Source organism: Prionailurus viverrinus, chromosome F2 (assembly GCF_022837055.1).
Source record: "Prionailurus viverrinus isolate Anna chromosome F2, UM_Priviv_1.0, whole genome shotgun sequence".
NCBI lineage: Eukaryota > Metazoa > Chordata > Mammalia > Carnivora > Felidae > Prionailurus > Prionailurus viverrinus.
Window position 1 is genome coordinate 22,029,010 of NC_062578.1, and position 20,265 is coordinate 22,049,274.

The window sequence follows — 20,265 nt, forward strand, 5'->3', positions numbered from 1 at the left end:
AATCTCTTACCTTGCATATCTCTTAAGTTCATTGCACAAATCAAGGTAGCCTTGAACATTGTGAAGTCCCGCATAAATGTTATTGTAACCGCACAGTCCTCTGTGTGCTCACCTCCTGAACCTTTGGTTTTCTTCCCTGGAAACACGGAGATATACTGATTATTGGGTAGCTCCCCAGAGCATGCCGATGGCTCCATAATAACTTACCTAGCAAAAGAAAAAGTCCTCCTATCCAGAGAGGAGTAGAGAGGACAGAAAATCTTGTTAATTAGCAAATAAACACATATAGGGAGTTTTCTGTTACCTGAGGAAGAACTTTCCTTCTCTCTCCCTCCTGTCCTATCTCTCTTTTCATAAACACACACACACACACACACACACACACACACACACCCCAATATAGACTCATCGATTCTTTTTTGTTTCTTCTCAGTAATAATCCATTACTTTCAGTAATTCATTACTATTCATTTTGTTGCTCAAAGTGTCATAGATTTGGTCATGGGGGAGCCCCCTTTAAATTGTCTCCTGTGCTTGGGGCACCTGGGCGGTTCAGTGGGTTGAGTGTCCGATTTCAGCTCAGGTCATGATCTCACTTTTTGTGTGTTGGAGCCCTGCATGGGGCTTACTGCTTACAGCTCAGAGCCTGCTTTGGATCCTCTGTCCCCCTGTCTCTCTGACTCATCCCCGCTTGAGCTCTCGCTCAAAAATAAACATTAAAAAAAGACTATAAAAAAATAAATTGTTTCCTGTGCTTTTTAGCTCTTCTAGTTTCTTCGCCTTTTGGTATGTTTTATAATAATCTTTTCTGTATCTACAATAAAAATTCTTGAAAGCTTATTAGGAATTTGTTAAAACTTTATTGTTATGTCTTCTTAATGAGTGGTCTCCTATAACATTATGATGTATGTCTCTATCTCTTGTAATATTTTTATTTCATAGTCTAATTTGTCTAATATAAAAATTACCACTCCAGCTCTCTTATGTTTTTAGTATTTGCATGGTATATCATTTTAATTTTTTCACTTTTATCTATGTCTTTATATTTAATTTTTGTTACTGATAGACAACATATAGTTGAGGATTAAAAAAAATTTTTTTTAATGTTTATATTTTGAGAGAGAGAGAGAGCAGGGGAGGGGCGGAGAGAGAGAGAGAGAAAGAGAGAGAGAGAGAGAGAGAGAGAGAGAGAGAGACAGAATCTGAAGCAAGCTCCAGGCTCTGAGCCATCAGCACAGAGCCCAACGAGGGCTTGAACTGCCAAGCCATGAGATCATGACCTGAGCCGAAATCGGATGCTCAACCAACTGAGCCACTCAGGCGCCCCTACTTGAGGGTTTTTTTTAATCTATTTTGATAATCTCTGACTTTGAATTGCTATGTTAACACTACTTACATTAAAATAATTATCTATATGATGTAGTTTAAATGTTTTCTATTTTTTCTCATCTTATTCCCTTCTTTCCTTGTTCCTGCCTTCTTTTGCATCAATTAAATATTTTTTGTACTTCATTTTCCCCACTATATTTGCTATCTGTGGTATTTAATTTTTTGGTTAATGTTGCTGGTCCATCTTTAAAGAGTATTATACCACTTTATTTATAATAGAAAAAAATTACAACTGTTTATTTTAGTTTATCTCATACATTTTACCTCTACGGAGCCTATAAACCCACAAAATGTTGTAATTATCTTTGTTGTAAGGAATCAGTTTCCTACCTCTTAAGCTTAAAAATAAGGGGAAAAAGGCTTTTACATTTACCCACATATTTGCCATTTCTGATGCATTTTATTAATTTATACAGACCCAGGTTAACACTTGATATCATTTTCCTTCCAACTGAAGAGCTTTTGACATTTTTTTTGTAGCGAAGTTTTGCTGTTAACAAAGTCTGTCAGCTTGTTTGTTTCAAAATTTTTTCCCTTTGACTTTCATTTTAAAGGGCATTTTTCTTAGCTCTAGCATGCTGTGGGGTCAGGTTTTAATTGCCCTCCCCACCAGCATTTCAGTATTTCTCTTGTTTGTTGTTCTCTTAACCTTTTGGGGTCTGTGGTTTGACACTTTTCATTGATCTTAGAAATATTTCAGTCATTCTTCCTTAAAATATTTCTTGTGCCTAATTCTCTCTCTTCTCCTTCTTGGATTCCAGGGATATTATAGTGGACCATTTGATTTTGTCCCAGACCTCTTTGGTACTGTACTGCACTTTGTTTTCCACTATTTTTTTCTTTCTGTTTCAGTTTGGGTAATTTCTGTTGACCCGTTGTAAGATCACTGAGTCTTTCTTCAGTGGTGGCAAGTCTAGTAGTGGGCTTGTCTAAGGCAATCCTTGTATTGGTATCATTTTAGTTTGATTCTTTTATTTATTTATTTATTTATTTATTTATTTATTTATTTATTTTTTTTTTAGTTTACATCTCTCTGTTGAAATTTCCCCATCTTTTTCTGGATGCCTACCATTTTGACTAGAACTTTTAACATATTAATTATAGTAATTTTAAACTTTTTTTGGAAACCAGTTTAGACTTAAGAAGAGTTGCAGAGATAGGAGAGAGTTCCTGTAGACGTTTAACCAGCCTCCCCCAACATTAACATCTTGGGTGGCAAAGGTATACTTACCCAAGCTGAGGAATTAACTTGGGACAACACTGTTCACTAAGCTACAGACCTCACTGGAATTTCACTAGTTTTTCTACTAGTGTCCTTGTTCTTCTATTCCAGGATCCTATGTAGGGTCCCCCATTGCATTAAGTTGCCGTGTCTCTTTAGTCTTCTCCAACCTGTGATAATCCTCAGTCTTTCCTTTCCATTTATGACCCTGACATTTAGGAGTGTCAACAGCACTGCCAAGATTTTTGTAGAATGTCCTTCAGTTTATTTGTTATGGTGTTTTTCTCATGAGTAGATTGAGATTATCGCTTTGGGGGAAGAGTACCACAGAGGTGATGGGCTTTTCTCAGTGCATTATACCAGGGGGTTTATGATATCAATATCTCTTATTGGTGATGATGTTGATTTTGGTAACTTGCTTTAGGTGATATCTGGCAGGTATCCTCACTGTGAAATTACTATTTCTCTATTTATAGTTAATAAATACTGGCGGTGGGGGGGAGATACTTTGAGGCTATGTAAATATACTGTTTCTCCTTAAACTTTTGTCCGCTAATTTTAGCATTCATTGATAGATTTTGCCTGTAGCAATTGTTATTATAGTGTTCTAATGGCTAGTTGCATTCATCCGCTTCATTCCATCTACATTTATTCTATAAGGATGAATTGTCCTCTTTTTATTTATTTGTTTATTTACATCAGTATGGATCCCTAACAACCACCAATCTCTTTTCCATTCTGATAATTTTCCCTTTTTCAAGTTGTCATATTAATGGAATAATGCAGTATATCGCATTTGAGATCTGGCTTATTTCACTGAGACAACTACATTTAAATTTAATCCATGCTGTTATGTAATTCAATAGTTTATTTTTTTATTGTTGAGTCATATATCACTGTATGATTTACCATATTTTGTTTATCAGTATATCAGTTGTAGAACAGCTAGGTGTCTAGTTTTCAGCATTTGTGAATAAAGTTGCTGTAATCATTTGTGTATGCTTTTGTGCGAACATAACTTTTTAATTTCTTTGGGTAATACATAGGAGTGGGATTGCTGACACATGTAGATATATGTTTAACTTTATAAGAGGCTGAGAAACTGTTTTCCACGTGGTTGTATCATGTTGCATACCAACAAGCAGTGTGTAAAAGTTTCAATTGTACATATTTGGTATTATCAGTTTTTATTTTTAAAATTTTAGTCATTTTAGGGGCGCCCGGTGGCTCAGTCAGTTAAGCATCTGACTTTGGCTCAGATCGTGATCTGGCAGTTTGTGAGTTCGAGCCCCACGTCGGGCTCTGTGCTGACAGCTCAGGGTCTGGAGCCTGCTTCAGATTCTGTGTCTCCCTCTCTCTCTCTGCCCCTTGCCCACTCACACTCTGTCTCTGTATGTCACAAATAACAATAAAGCATTTGAAAAATAAAAGTAAAAAAATAAAATAAAATTTTAGCCATTTTGATGATACGTGTGTTTTGATATCTCATTGTGAGTCATAGTCATTTAACTTTTTGGTTTGGTATGTTGGGCATCTGTCCCATTCTGATGACTGTTTTACCTCTTGACAGTCATGTGGGGTGTTTGTTTTTTCCTTCCATTTTTTTGGTGTCTTATAATTTATTGAAATTCAGGCATGATGTGTAGGATAGCAGAGTGAGATTACTAGTATTTGTACCTGAGCATGAGCACAGACCTTCTACTCTGGTCTTTATTGTGGGGGTTTAAGTCCTTCTAGTTAAGAGCTGAGCTTGGTTTGAGTGTTGCTATTGCTACTCTTAATGGGCCACTGGCTTCAAATATTTCTAGCATTACTTTGTGCTCAGGGTGAGGACTCAGTTACTGGCAGGTTTTTCTTAATATCCTGTTTCACTCCTAGCTTTAGACTCTCCTGTGAGCCTGCACTTCCAGGAGAAGTGCTTCTGGATCTCTCTCCAAGCTCCTGTCTGTCTCCAAGTAGCAGACTAATGTTATTTGTTATTCCAGTCTTGCTAGCTTGGTGATGAGAGAATGGCAGACATTATCTGTTGTCTCCTTTCAGCCTCATTCTTCAGCAGAGTCTGTGTCCGGGCCTCAGGCTTTCTCACTGATCCTGTTTCCGTCAAGTGGTGGTGAGGCTCTCTTGCATTGTAGGTCCATGCCAGTTTTCTACTACTTCCTCAGCGGTACTCGTTTTTCTTCTGTCTCTCTTCCCCAGATGCAATAGATTTTCCACTGGTGCCTGTGAAAGGCTGAGACCTGGTGAAGCAAGTGAGGCATCTAGGAACCCTCACTATCCGTTTTGTGCAAGTACAAGGTTAGCACAAGTGGTAACAGTGAACAATATGGAACGATAGTGAAGGCATCTTTATATATTGCCCGATAGGCACCTCCTAGCTGTGGCTTGGGCCATAGGGATGGCAGAGTTTTCTGCTCTTCCTCTAATGACTTAAAGCATTTCGTCCCATTAGAAGAAGACTATGGGTACGACTTTCTGTCTTTTCCAAACTGGCAGCTGTCCCTCTACTGTAGACCCACACACAGGGGAGCTTTTTAGGTCACCTGTCCTGCTTCAATATTTCTTGTGAGTAAAACCTGTGGAGAAAAGTCTGCAAGTGGGTGCAAACCCCTGTTGTATTTGTGATCTTCAGAGGATGTACACTTTAATTCTTGCTCCCAATTGGCCTTTCATAATATGTCAAATAGTTTAGCTGACATTTTGCCAGCTTTTTTGAGAGCCCTGCTTTCTTCCCATACCATGCCCCAGATAAGCCTATTTGGGGAGGTATTAGCTTTTTCTTAGATGTCAGAGTATTTGGTTGCCCCGTATCTTCATTTCCAATGGGCTTAAGGAAAGTTTTAATTTTGGAAATTATCCAGATTTTCTTGTTATTATTGGTTCTCTCTCAAGCTTTCTACATCTCAGGTGCAGTTTTTCGATACTTTAAAGATATCATTTTATTGTCTTCTGCCTTTTTTTTTTCCTTTGGATGAAAAGTTAGCAGTCCTTCTGGTCTTTGTATCTCTCTGTGTAGTGTCTCTTTTTTTTTAATATCTGACTTTATAATTTTCTGTGACTTTTCTCTTATAACTTTCAATTTTAGTTTTCAGGAATTTGGTTATGATCTTAGTGTAGTTTTCTTTGGCTTATCTTGCTTTGAGTTCATTCACTTTCTTGAATTTGTAGGTTTATATTTCTCATAAAATGTAGAATTTTTCAGCTTTTATTTCTCAGGATATTGTTTTCTATACCCTCTTCTCATCTCTTTCCTGTAGGACTATAATTATAGCTATCATAGACTATTTGATATTATTCCACACACTTTTGGGGCTTTGTTAATCTTTTTAGTATTTTTTATTTGTGCTTGCATTTGAAAATTTTCATTACTTGTCTTTAAACTCACTGATGTTTTCTTCTGTACAGGCTCATAAGTTCTTTCTTCTATCCAATGATCTAGCTTTTTTATTTCATATATAATTTTTAAAAATTTTTTTAAATGTTTATTTATTTTTTGAGAGAGAGAGACAGAGGATCCGAAGCAGGCTCTGCACTGTCAGCACAGAGCCCAATGAGGAGCTTGAACTCATGAACCATGAGATCATGACCTGAGCTGAAATCAGACCCTTAACTGACTGAGCCACCCAGATGCCCCTATTTCATATATATTATCTCTAAACATTTCATTTGCTTCACTTTATATCTTTAATTTTATTAGTATTATATTCATCTTTTATTTTAAATCCTTGAACATCTTTATAGTAGCCTATTGTTAAGTCCCTGCTGCAAAATATATCATTTCTTTTATTCCTGTCTGTTTCTATTGACCGATTTTAATTTTGGATTCTGGGTGACACTTTTCCAATTCTTTGCCTGTCTAGTAGTTTTTAAGCAGAGTATAGGCATTGTACATACTACATTGCTGGATTTTGTTGTCTTTTCTTTTTTTTTTTTTTTTTTTAATTTTTTTTTTCAATGTTTATTTATTTTTGGGACAGAGAGAGACAGCATGAACGGGGGAGGGGCAGAGAGAGAGGGAGACACAGAATCGGAAACAGGCTCCAGGCTCCAAGCCATCAGCCCAGAGCCTGACGCGGGGCTCGAACTCCCGGACCGCGAGATCGTGACCTGGCTGAAGTCGGACGCTTAACCGACTGCACCACCCAGGCGCCCCTTGTTGTCTTTTCTTAAAGAGTGATGGGCTTTCTTTTGACATGATAAGATGTTATGTGGATCTAGGTGATCCTTTGGAGGTTTGTTCTTAATCTTTATTAGAGACAGTTCAGAGTAGACTTTACTCTGGGACATGGCCCTTCTAGAGTTTTTATTAAATGGCCTGGGTGTTCAACAAAGATTCTTTACTCTGACATCAGAATTTGAGTATATCCCAGTGCTATGTGAGCATGGGAAATCGTTCAGCCTTTGACTTCTTTTTTTTTTTTTTTTTTGGTCCAGTTTTATGGAATTTTACCCTACACAGATATGTATTCATATTTATCCAACAATACTGGAAGAATGATGTGGAGAATTCTGGAACTTCTTCTATGAAACATCCTCTTCTCTCAAACCCTAACACTCAAATCCCAGCTGGTTCAGCCTCATGAACTCTAATCTCTGCCTCAGTCTCAGTGAGATACCCGTGGTCCACTTAGGCCACCCCCTTGCTGCATTGTGGGCCAAAAAGTGCCCCAGACTGAAAGCCTGAAAGACCAATAAATAATTTTTCAAATAAATAACAGTTAAACCAAAAAAAAAAAAACCCACCAAATTTCAAAATGTTGCCATATAGCTACAAAACTTTGGTGTTAAAAATGTGGAATATGACTGGTTTCCTTATGTATGCTTTTATTTCTTCTTAGTAGTTCATAACACAGTGTGCATAATAAGTATATGCTGAGTGAGTGATGTTGTGCAATCAATTACACTTTGGTTCTTTTTCTTTAGAGCCTGTGGTTCTTAGCACCTGAGACTTGACAGTAACTGGACACTTTCACATTTTTTTTTTAAAGTCTGTTTATTTAGAGAGCAAGGGGCAAAGAGTGAGGGAGAGGGAGAATCCCAAGCAGGCTCCGTGCCACCAGTGCAGAACCAAGTGGGGGGCTCCGACCCACGAACCGTGAGATGACCTGAGCCGACATCAAGAGTTGGACACTTAACTGACTGAGCCACCCAGGCACCCCTGAACATTTGCACATTTTATTTACAAATTTAAAGAGCCAATTTCTTTTAAGATATGGGAAGATTCTAAATCTGGTCAAAGGTAGTAATGTTGTGAATGTAAGAAAATGCAACAGCATGTGCTTCATTAGCCACCTTAACCCCCAAAATGTCCCTTGTTTTACTTTTTTGGATCATAAACACTCTGTAGACTCACACTACCATAAGTTTATCTGTCTCACTCGCTGATTCCCCAAATGGATGCTGGCCTTTTCTGTAACTAATGATAGGCATTTGTGGTAGCTAGACACAAAAATGTTTTAGTTGGGAGGGAGAACAAAGGTTATGTTTTAATGTAATGGAAAATTAAGAATCCTAAACAATTTGCTCATCAATCAAAACACTGAAATTTTGAGAAAAAAAAAAAAAAAAGGAGGCTTCTAGTTAACAGTGTTTTCACCTGGGGCTCATTAGTGCTTTAAAAGTGGTTCTTTCTCCAGTTTCTAACTAATGCATGGCTGGGAGTCAGGCCAGGTGTTCCTTATACTTGATTTCCACTCTGAGCAACTCTATCTGAAAACTCATCCCCTTCCTACCACACAAATGCAACCTGTTTGCTGGTTCCATTAAATGAGCTCAGTCTCTACTACTGTGTACAAACCAAGCCAAGTAGCTGATTTCAAATAATAAAAACTAAGAACTCTAAATTCTTTCGCCTGTTTGTCTTTTGTTAATGGGAATTCGAGCTGTTCAAATTCAGAAAAGTATTTTTTGGGGTTGTCTTGCCACATTAAAAGAATTAAATAAGAGACAGTTTTCATAGTCACTTTATCAAGTGCGTTGAGCAATGTAAGTATTAAGATAACATTTTCAAATGAAAAAGCCCTGAAATTTACAAAGAATATCCATTTGTCTTCTTCCATGTTTCAGTGAGAGAACAGCAACGGTGCACGCGGGCGGAACTTGCCCCGGATCGGTCTGGCTTCTCCTATCAGACTTTCCCTATGGTTTTCCAAAGCTAGAGCAGACTTCCATTCTTCCTGTGGTGCACCTTGGTGAGAAATGCCTTGTCATACTCTTTCCTTTAATTTAACGTAAGATCTGGCCTTAAAATCCTTCTGCGTTATGGACTTCCTTTTCAAATCACAGGCAGTGCTGGCAACTGAGAATGTAAAGCTGCACCAGACTGCACATAACTCATTCCAAGGACGATTCAGTGGGGTTTTATTACATGCCAAATATATGTGAATATATTAAGAAAATAACACAATTTTAATGGCTTGGGGAAAAGGGAAAGGGGTAATAGACTGTCTTAAGGGGGAAACAACCTATGAGTCCAGCGTAAAGGGGGATTCAAAGAAAGGGAGAAGTTTAAGACAAGTCATGGCAGAATGAATACAGTTCTGAAATGAGCTACAGCACAATAGGGGGATAGATTCCATGTGTGTCTTCTAAATTAAACCAGGACGGTTTCATTGACATGACAGATAATTGTCTTTTGTATGGTCAGAGGAGGGCATGGGCTCCCGTCTTCTTTGGGAACGGGTAAAGACTGTTTTTGAGATCACTGATTATATAACTGTCAATATTAGACTGACCACATCCTGATCTGCGTCAGGAGAAAATGCACATGGCAAGTAATCTTGGACACGAAGCATCCTTTAGCTATGGGTAAGTGTATGCTTTCCTTCGTCTCTTTTCAAGAGCAATAAAAAGTTTCACTTGGAAGTAGCATGCAACTGGGAATAGCCCCTTGTCGTTGAACGGAGAGTAATTTATGACAGCAAGAAGAGCCAACTCCTGGATTGGTTCATTTGACTTGCACTATGGTATCCAGAGAGTTTTCCCCCAGTGAGACCTTTTCTGGGTCTGGTACTGATTAAAATGGCTGCCCTTGTGGATGAGACAGAACGAAGAAGGACAGTGCCTAGTTGTGCTGTGCTCCCTGTTCACCATCAGGACAAGCAATGGTTCCACATCTCAGTTCTCCCGTGCTCAGGGTGAATGTGTTTACGGAGACCCAAGTGGCTGGCTCTTCTGTGAAGTAACTCAGGGCATACTTCCTGCTTTGATTTTGGTTACTAAAATCCTAAAATCTTAAATACACATCCTGGATCTTCCTGCCTGTCTGCTTTCTTTGGGAAAGGGGAGCGAGTGGGGAAAAACCCACCTTCTTTCTTTCAAAAAGAGAGAGAGAGAAGCTGTTTGTATTTGGAATTCTAGATCACTCTAGGGATAGTGTTTGAAATCGTTTGCTTTCCTTGATCTAGGACAGCCCAGGACGTGGTCTCTACAGATAATCACAAATAACCATCATCCACAGATCATTTTGTTAAGTTGGGAAGGACTTTTCTCTCACATAATTTTTTAAGAGTTCAAATAACCCTCGAAGAGTAGATAGCTAGTAGGGCTTCTTGGACAGGTTGGGTGAGGGAGAAAGAAATCACATATATTTATATTTGTGTATTTATTATATTAATGTATATATTTATATTTAAAACAACACTAAATCACTTTTTTCCCCATAGTCCTGTACTGAAATAGCTTCCTGGTCGTTAAGCGTTACAAAAAAAACACAACTCATTCAAGCCACCAGGAAGGTGTCCCAGTTATGGTATGGCACCTATGGTTCAAGATAGAGTCACTACAATCTGGAAATAGAAATGATTCCAACAGAGCTCATAAGTCCTGGTGATATTTGGGTCCAACAGTCTACAATACATTAAGAAGGTTAACTCTGGGTAATTGTTCCTTTCAGAGACGAGTTGAGCTCTTTCTGCTACTCCTATGAGCCTTTGAAAAAATTACACATACTCATTCAAACTAAAATATGGGTCATTTATGGTTCTCAGCGGGTATTTATTGGAGAAGGAAATCACAGCAGGGCCTAGTGTATACTTGTGTGTGGCTGTCACAGAATTAGCCTGCTGACTGCCTTTCAAGAAATTACACATGTCTCCAGTCTTTGCTTTGCTTTTAATGACACTAATGAAACCAAGACCTTCCATTTATCTGGTTTGGTAAGCCGTAAGTGGTACTCTAGGTTCAGATTCAGGAAGCCAAAATCTCAAATCAAAACTAAGGATACAAATAAACTCCATTTTGGATTTGCAGGAGACGGAGGCAAGTCTACGGTTTTAAACTGTATTTTGCAGTTAAATCTACCTCTTAGAAAACTAACATGAGGGTAAGAAAAATGACCTTCGCTTCATAGGAGACTCTGAATGTCCAAACCTCCTATGTCCAAAAAGTCGGGGAAGGGTAGGAAAGAAGGAAGGAAGGTGAGAAGGATGAATGAATAATCACAGGTCTCACTTGGATTTTATTCTATTTAGGGTTTCTTTTAGCTTTTGTTTTAAAAGTAATATTGGGAATTATATAACATTCCCTACCTAGCATGCTGTATGTGCTATTATTTTAGTGCTTCCTGCCCTGTGGCTCCTTCCATCTCCAAGGTATTAATTATTTCTGTAGGCTGCCCACCTTCCATTCCTCCCTCCATTTCTTAGGAATTCTCTTCTCGTGGCTTTCTTTCTAAATGTTCCTTTTATACATTTTTTCTTTTCATTCTCTACACAAAGAATAAACATGTCCTTGTGAGTTTTACATGTGACCAAATCCTCAAGTATTGCATGTATCTTTGTTGTTGATTTTCATAAAACTAGTTTTTACTTGCCATTATTAACTTACTATAAAAACTGCAGGATGGGGCACCTGGTTAGCTCAGTAGGTTAAGGGTCCAACTCTTGATGTCGGCTCAAGTCATAAACTCATGGTTTGTGAGATTGAGCCCCGCATGAGGCTTCAAGCTGGCAGTGCGGAGCATGCTTGAGATTGTCTCTCCCTCTCTCTCTGCCCCTCCTCTGTGCTAAATAAACTAATTAATTAATTAATTAATCTTTAAAGGAAAAAAAAAAAACCCTGAAGGACTATAGCTTATCTGGAATATCATATTGAAAAAAAAACAAAAAAACAAAAACCCAAAGAAAGGGAAAGGTCCTAAAAGTTCTTGTGGGAAGAAGATTACATGTATCTATTTACCACACTGGTCTGATCTTTTTCCAGGTAAAATGGTAGGAGGGTGTATCCTTCAGATATCATCCCCACTAAAAGGAGACTGTTTGTTGTAGCTTTTGGCCACTTCAACTAGTTCCGTAAAGTAGTTGTGACCTGATAAATTCAATTTACTCTCAGATTATATAAAAAGGTGATTGTCAGTGATGGAAACCTCTCTGAATTCTTAATTTCCTATGTGGTTTCCATTTCGTTGCAAGGATTGTTTAGATATATTTTATTTACTTTCTAAAAATTTTTATTTATAAATATTATTTTATTCCTAATATAATTTTATTATAAGAAAGAAAGCAAATTATTACTTATCATTTAGAATTTACTTAGGCCTGAATTTATTTATTTTTAAGTTTATTTATTTTTGAGAGAGAGAGACAGTGTGAGCAGGGGAGGGGCAGAAAGAAAGCTTATTAATTATATTGTTCATATTTTTGGCATCTCAATTTAACTCTGGTCACTTGATTCATTAGTTTGTGAGAGGGACAATGGTAAAATCATTAGCTGTAATTGCTGATTTTTCTACCTGAAGTTCTGTCAGCTTTTTTTTTTTTTTTTTCTATTTCGGGGCTGTGTTGTTAGGTCCATGTATGTTTATGATGATCTATATTCTTTTTTTATTGTTCCTTTTACCAGTATATAAAATTCACCTTCATCTCTCACCATTGTATCATGTGTCAGGATTGCTCCTGTAGGTATCTTTTGATCTGTATTTGCCTGGCCAATCTTTTTACTTACTTTTATTTTCAGCGTCTCTGTGTCTTTTGTTTTAAACGTGTCGTTTTTAGACAATATATTGTTGGGTTTTATTTTTTAAGCCAGTCTGGAATTACTGTCTCTTAATTGGTAAGTTGAACTCCTACGCATTTATTGTAATTACTTTATATTTGGACTGATTTTTTTCATCTCGTTATGTATTTTCCCTTTACTCTTTTTCTCTTTTTTTCTTTTCTCTCTATTTTTTGTTTTCCATAAAACACATGTTCAAGTGTTCTTCTATAGGTTTTACACCTTCCAATTTTGTCCTTAGGGTACAAATTCTTGACTCAAATTCATATTCAATTTTAATCACTTTTATTGAATTCTTAGGCTCATCAAGTTCAAAAAGATAACCTGAAACTGTCTTCTCCAATGCCACATCATAATGATATTACCTAGAATTTTATTTACAGGTTAGTGGATGTACTTTCTTTCGTTACTTTGGTTCTTACTTGTTGTTGTGCCTCTTCTTTCGGATAAACAATAGACTCCATAAGATACTTCTTTAACAATCCATAAGTCATGAAATATGTACCACATTTTTCTCTCCATATTATTTGAATACTTTCTCCACAAGGTGGATCTTTGTGAAAATCTTCTGAGCCCTGTTAGGTCATTGAATATTTTTATTATATCCTCACATTTTAACCAGCTTGATATCAAGTTCTGGGAAACATTATTTTCCCTTAATAGAGTAAAATATTACTGTATTATGCATCCAGAATTGCTGTTGGTAAATGTACTATATATAAATCTTGTTCTTTTGTTTCTATTATTTCCCTCTGTAAGATTTTAGAATCTTTCCCTTTTCTCTTTACTATATGTTACAATATAGTAAATCAAGCAAGCAGATTGATTGGTTTTTGCTTCAGTGGTATATGTTTAGTTTCTTTGTCGTCTGAACTATTTGGTTTTATGATATTCCCTACAGTGTCAGGCGCTCAGCCAGAAAGACAACATGCGTGGGGAAGGAACTCAAGTCCATGCTCTAAACTGTATCAGTTCTGTTGAGCTTAAAGAGAAGGGCTAGGATGAGCCTCAAGGAGGAGAGGCCCAAATAGCCCGAATCCACTACTGATGATTCCTGGTACTGCCACTAAACCGAGTAACTCTCTTGGGCAGGATTTCACCTTTCCACACTTATTAGGAAGACACAGCACTAGGAAAAGGTAGCCTCCTTGGGTGGTGTTCCACCAGCCATGCTGGTTTGGATGAAAAGGGATTGGAGAATGAGGTGCCTGAAGGCATCTCCTTGGTGGGCACCCACTACCACTTTTATTAACTGTTCCAAAACGCAGGGTTCTTGAACTGTCCTAATATCCAACGACATCCGTACTGGTGCTTTGGGCTGTTTTTTCCCATTTCTAGGTACTGGACGGACAATGATTACACCAAGCCAATATGAAGTGAAGAAACGGAAAATTAAGTGATTTCCTCCAGTGCATCCATTTCACACCACTGCATCTTGCTCGGGTCCCATACGTATGGGCTGAAGACAACCCGTGGTTTCAGCAAGAGGTTACCAGGGTCTTTTCTTGTGGTGGTTCCTGTCGTTTCTGGCCCTAGAACCACACTTCTCTTTAGCTTCTATACTTGCTCCAGGTTTGGTTTTGGGGGAGGGAGCTAACTGCAAAAGGATTTCCAACTTGTTTAAGCAAGGTCTTGGCCTAATCTCATTTACTCATTGACAGAGTATCTTTACTTTTAGTAGCTGGGGAAGATACTGGAAATGCCCTCAGTCTTCTTATCGAACCTTCAGAATTCTACAGGAGCTAGACAATGACTGTCTATTTCCTAACATTTTTAAATTCTGTGATTGGCTACTCGGATAAATGACATGGGATTATTGAACATTATAATGTTTTTTTAATTTTCTGTATTTGTTATCACATATTTTGTATTGCCTAATTATTCAAGTCATTAGTGGCTGTTACTTAATTATCAAGAAAAAGCAAGCCTGGTCAAGTCAGTGATATATGTAGGCAGTCCTTGCTTTGTGCAGGTCTATAGAATGTGTGAGCTGAAGTCATACAAAGCAGTGTTAATAATCAGTGGGAAGAAATTATGATTGTTCTATGACCTTTAAATTTTTTTTGTTAAACATTAAAACCTCCCTGATTATTAGTTATACATATATAGGGAAATGAAAAAATGTAGTAAAACTAACATCTCTTTAGTACCCTGTAAGTGCCTTATATGCTCTGATAAAATGTTTAACTTTTGTGAGGAAGGTTAATAGTAACCCCAGGAGAGTTTCAGCCGGGAGTGGGGGTGAGTCACATTTGGTGGCAAATCATATTTGCATTTACAAATGATTACTCTGGCCCTTTTGGAGAGGGACTGGAGGGTGATAGTTTGCGATGGGCGTTATAAGAAGGGGCTGGGAGCAAGGGAGTGCCTTAAGGGGCCGTTTCAGGGATCCATGTGAAAAAAATAATAGGAGTTTGAAGGAAGACAGGGGCAGGGAAAGGAGATAAGATGCAGGTCAGGAAAACTTGGAAGTAGAAGGATTAAGACTTGGTAACTGGATGTGATGTGAAGGAAGAGACATATAGAATGGTCTTCAGGCTTCTGGCTCAGATGACTAGATGGGAAGCTGAAGATGACACATTCCTTCATGTAGGTGAAAAAGAGGAGAAGCAGGTTTAGGGGGAAATTTAGCTATGGAGATGCTGAGTTTGAACCGATAGTGGGATGTCTCAGTGAAAATATCTAGAGATAAATGGATATATATGGATGTGCGTTCAGAATACAGATGTGGGTGATATTCACACATATGTTATATAATATGTGCACGTATATGGCTCATATATATTATATATATACAGCATGTATAATATACATGACCATGCTTATGTGTATGTGTATCTATGTATATATAAACTATCATGTGTTTGGCATATTTGAAGCCACAGAATTGATTGAATAACCCAGGCGAATGTACAGAAGAGGAGAAAGTGAGAATAAGACTACAATCATGGAGAACCTTATATTGGAAGCATGGGAGGAAGAGATTCCCCTAAAAGTGACTGAGAAAAACTGGGCAGGAAGCAGAGACAGAAAAGAGAGGAGGAGTCCAAAGGAAGGGCTCCCTTGAGCCTGGAAGAAGGACAGATGCACGTTGGTCAAGTAGAACTTGGGTGTGAACGAAAATCAAAGCTCACGCTGTCTTTATGACATTGCGTTGTCTCTAGAAAAGTGCCTATCACTTTGTCCCAGAGAGCAGTTTCTGTAGAGTCACATAGACAGACAGTAGTTCGAGAGCAGCCTGCAGAGTGGCAGGGGGGAAGTTCAGAGACAGTGGGTGGAGACCATTCTTTCAAGAAACTTGAGCACTTCTAATGTGTAGGGCAGTTAGTTGCTCTGCACTAGTGAAGATGCTTGGCAGTTCACATAGTGTGCAAATGATAGTAACCAGTGTGTAGTCGCCCAACAAGGATATAGTAAGTGCAGTAATGACAGAGCCAACCATGTGGCATCCCTCTGAAATACTCCCCATAGTCCGAGTTTCCCCTCTGATTATGTGATTGTTCACTGGGTGTCTGTGTCTCCCAGCTGGCCTGTAAAGTCTGGGAGGGCAAGGACTATGTTGATTTTTTACTCACAATTTTATCCCTGAAGCTTGGCACGTGAGAGTTGAGTAAATACTTGTTTTATGAATGACAAAACTGTAGTTCAATCTTTTTTTTTTAATTGTTTTTTTACATTTATTTATTTTTGAGAAACAGAGTGAGACAAAGCGTGAGCAGGGGAGGGGCAGAGAGAGATGGAGACACAGAATCCGAAGCAGGCTCCAGGCTCCGAGCAAGTGGTCAGCACAGAGCCCGATGCGGGGCTCGAACCCACAAACTGCGAGATCATGACCTGAGCCCAAGTCAGACACTCGACCGACAGAGCCACCCAGGTGCCCCTGTAGTTGAATCTTTTTATTCCCAGCTATTCGATTTACTGATTCATGGACAAATTTGTATAGATTTGGCTGTATGATTAAGTTTGGTTATTAGGATGGTCGGTTTAAAAAAAATCATTTTATTAATTTCCCGTGGCTGCTGCAACAAATTACCACAAACTAGATGACTTAAAACAACAGCAGTTTATTCTCTCACAGTTCTGGAAGTCGGAAGCCTGAAATCAAGTGTCAACAGGGATGAGTTTCTTCTGAAGGCTCTGTGGGAGGTTCAGTTTCTTTCCTCTTCCCACTGCTGGTAGCTCCAAGTGTTTCTTGGCTTGTGACTACATCACTCCTATCTCTACTTCCATGGTCATATCATCTTCTCCTCCAGGTGGCTTAGGGTATATAGGTCTGATCTCTCTGCTTCTGTCTTCACGTGGCCACCTTCTCTTCCATCCATGTGTCTTTCCTCTGTATGTCTCCTATAAAGACACTTGTCATTGGATTTAGAGCCCACCTAGATAATCTACATTAACTTCCTCGGAAGTACATCTACAAAACTCTTTTTACAAATAAGTTAACATTTACAGGTTCCATGGATATGACATGGGTATACTGGAGCAGTGGGGAGGGAGGGGAGAGGAGGGCGCGCACCAATCCGTCCACTATAGCCATGAAAGGATAGTTTCCGATTTCAAGTCCCTGGGGACTTGCCTCATTGTAGCATCATAAAATTATATACGGACCAAGGTCGTTGTCGTTGCTTCATTTTGCTTGGTGGCAGAAATGAAGTTGTTAATTTTCAGTAAAAGCACTCATAAAAGAAACTTTCTTCTTGTGATTAGATGGACCTGGAAATGTAAATAGACTTGCAAGTTACCCCTTTAAAATGTTTGTGGAAGGTGTGTAGGTTTTTTAGAAGGTTCAGTCCAGTTAAGTTCCTTCGATTTCCGTTCTGAATCCTGGCTTTTAGGAAGTCATTGTTCAATAGGAAAGCCACTTGCAGCTTCCATTTCCAGCAGATCTCTTGCAGTTGATGTTTATTCTAATAATTAAAAGAGAATGACCAGAGGAAGTTTTTTGTGGAGGCTCAGAAGCCAAAGGGAAATAAAAAGTGGCAAAAAAAAAAAAGGTTGAGAATATTCATAAAAATTTAAGGTTGTGGAGTGAAGGACAGCTTTGTTCTAAAAAGCTTTTTAGGGGCACCTGGTTGGCTCAGTCGGTTAAGCATCTGACTCTTGATTTTGGTTCAGGTCATGATCTCAGGGTTCATGAGTTCCATCCCCACACTGGGCTTCATGCTGACAGCATGGAAGCTGCTTAGGATTCTCTGTCTCCCTGCGTCTCTGCCCCACCCCCCCCCAATAGACAACAACAATAACAAAAGCTTTTCAAAAGAACGGACTTATCAGTTGCTCTGGGATGTATATGGCTCTTCTTTTTTTTTTCTTTTTTTAAGATGCACCTTTTAAAACATTTTTTTAATGTATATTTATTTTTGAGAGAGAGAGAGAGAGAAAGACAGAGCATGAGTGAGGGAGGGGCAGAGACAGAGAGGGAGACACAGAATCCCTAACAGGCTCCAGGCTCTGAGCTGTCAGCACAGAGCCCAGTGTGGGGCTCGAATTCAGGACAGTGAGATCATGACCTGAGCCGAAGTCAGACGCTTAACCGACTGAGCCACCCAGGTGCCCCTAAAGTGCACCTTTTTTGTTTGTTTCTCTCTCTCTCTCTTTTTGGATATATACAGCTCTTATCAGAAACTTCACTTTAAAGAACCTGGGTTGACTGAAGCTAATGCCACTGATGTTACCTCTGGGTGATTTATTTCTTCTTTCCTGGAAATTAGAATGTATGCATTTGGGGAGTATTTGTTTTGTTTTGCTTTCCTTAGGGAGATAGCAAATAGAATTGGGACGTTGATGCATGAAGGATCGAAATTTATTCTCAGCATTGTTACAACTATTACTTGATGTTTCAAACCTGAAGATCCAAAGCAACGCAAGAAGAGAAAAAGATTTTTTTCTGGAAAACATGGATTTTGGATTATTTGAGCTGTAGGGAGATAGATCAAATCCCTTTCTGGAGTTTGCCCGAGGATTCTGTAAGAGCAGGATAAAATGTTATTTTTATAGCTATGTTTTTATTTGTCACTAGGACATTAAAAGTGGAATTGATGAGAATTGAAACAAGCCCTGATTGGGCATGATTTGACTGATCAACAGAAAATAGTTCTCTCATTATTCCAAATGGATTTTCTAGGGTTCCCCCCTACTATGCTCAATTCCAGATGCTTCGTAAAAGCCATCAGTGTAATGAATTAGATCGAAATATGAATCCTTCATCTGGTGTATTTTGACCCCAGCTGGTAATAGGACTGTGACCCGAGGCAAGCATTTCCAGAAGTCCTAAATGCAACTGGAATAAGCAGGAACAGATATTAGTCTCAGTTATCATGATATCAGATTTTCGTCCTTCTCCAGCCTGGTGCTTCGTGAGGAATATTAGCAGCACTGTGGGTTACTTCTCAAGCTGGAGCTTTACTGTCCGGCTCCCCAGAATCTCAGTCCCTCCTTGCACACCACCAAGTGAACCTGCGACGTATCTGGGAAATGACAGTTGGGACGACAAACGTACAGTTCGTCAAGAATGTGCCCAATGTGGCTCACAGCCTGGTGCGGACAATAAAGACACCAGCCTGGGGCACAAGGGGAGTTAAAAGATGCTCAGCAGCTGTTCCCATTTCTCTTGAGGCCAGGGGAGGAAATGGGTTTACGCTGGAGCGGGAGGGATTTAGACTGGTATATGAAAGGATTTCTGACTCAAGGTAACGCTTTCCCACAAACAGAACAGTCACATCTCCTGCTTCTGTTATTTAAAAGCAGAATCTGGTGTGTCTTCCGATGGCAGGTTAGAGGCAAGTGGTCCCCAGAGGCCCGCAGGACGGCTCTTTTTAATATTTCAAAAAGCCGAACAATGTAGATGAAACATTTAAACACCAGGAGTTGAATAGACTAATAAGAATGTCTTTCGGAAAACCCTTTGACTGAAATGGTATCAGCTCAGCATCTTATGTTGGTCAGACCCTTGTATTCTAACAATTTTTTTAGGACTACAAACGAGGAATTAGTTGTCATTTAATTCTTAAAATTTGCTTGCTGGTCAAAATTCTATCAAACGTTGGGTCCAATGGGAGGGAAATAATACATTAACGAGAGGCTCTTGGGACACTTGGTGGTTCAGTCAGTTAAGCCTCCAGCTTCAGCTCAGGTCATGATCTCATGGTTTGTGGGTTCAAGCCCCATGTTGAGCTCTGTGCGGACAGCTCAGAGCCTGGAGCCTGCTTGGGATTTTGTCTCTCCCTCTCTCTCTGCCCCTCCCCCACTCAAGCTCTGTCTCTGTCTGTCTCTCTCTCTCAAATAAACATTGAAAAAAATTTAAAACAAAGCAAACAAACAAAGAAAAACACAAGAGGCTCTTGGTGATGAGAAGGCAGGAGTCCATTCCTTTGGAAGGGAAAACAGGATGTGTTAAGACATGAGACATGGGGTCCAGATATCTCTGGGTTAGAGGCCTAATTCTACACACTGGGCACACACATTTTTCCTAGCTTTGCTAAGCCTTTCCTTTGCTCATTCTAAAATAATAACCATCTTGTGGACTGTGAATATTACATGGGAAAATACATGCGAACTTGGGTGAGAAGATCTCTGGTTCTGAGGAAGACGGAAGCACAGAAATAAATCTTCCTGGAAGGAAATCAACAAATCCATGGGGCATCGCTATTAGAGAAGGAGAAATT